Here is a 1,098-nt window from a genome sequence, read left to right on the forward strand (position 1 = left end):
ATTCTCAAATTGTTTCGTTCTCAAGCGGAAATCTCTAAAGCACGATGACGGACGATGCAACGATTCTTCAGAGACTTCATTGTTTATTATGAATCACTCTGGCCCACGGTTATTAATTTCGAGCACTCGTCGAATTTCTCCCCGTTCCCCTATCCTTTTCGTTTCCTCTCTGCAAAAGTAGGAGTTCGAATAGAGGAAACTCGACAGCTCGAAACTCTTCCCTGTTAAAACATCATTTCGCGGCGACAATTTTTTTCAGAATGATTCGTCGTTGATCTTCGGCTCGTGTATCGATACACGTTATCATGTATATTTGGTACACTATTATCGCCCTCTTGCTCTTCAACAGGCGCTGTTGCTGTTATTCAGGCCACTGCTTCGAGTTTCTCGAGAAACGTGACAACGTTGTACTTGGACCCTTTTGTAAGACTACCTGCACTTGTGGAGCCCTTATTCAAGCCAGACTGCATGTGCACCGGGCCACAACCAGCGCAACGGTCGTATTCATCGAACTAGCGTACCACGATCGAAATAAATCTCAGTGAAACTTGTTGCTACGCGTTGATCAGTTATTGCTTGGTTGAGCCCTTCAGGCCCTGAATTACATCAGAGGTCTTTTTCAGTGAAGAAAGCGAAAGAACGGAATGAAACCTCGAAGCTGGTTTCCTCAAACCGCCTGTTGAACACTCCTTCTCACTCGTTTGGATGGTAAGAAAACAATCTTTGCGCATTCAATTTATTTTCTGTTTAATTGAATATTGTAAGCAAACTAATTTGATCGACTGTCGATGAAATTGTGCTTTTCAATTCCTTTTCAAAACTTCGATCATCTAATCCCGTGAGTGAATCTCGTCGACTTTGTTTCAGCAGCTCTGCACGTTCTTCTCGTTCTTCTCTTCTCTTTTCAGGAGAAGATATCGATGGAGAATTAACAATGCGAACTTGCGATTTTCTCCAATTGAATATATGGAAAAAATGAAGAAAAAAAACAACTCCTCCACTTCCGTCGATCGCGAGAGTCGTCGCCACACTGATCGAAACCACGCGGTCGCCTCCGGTTTTGTTTACAATCGATGTACCCTTGCCAGTACGCATGCG

Source organism: Apis cerana, linkage group LG1, assembly GCF_029169275.1.
Source record: "Apis cerana isolate GH-2021 linkage group LG1, AcerK_1.0, whole genome shotgun sequence".
Taxonomy (NCBI): Eukaryota; Metazoa; Arthropoda; class Insecta; order Hymenoptera; family Apidae; genus Apis; species Apis cerana.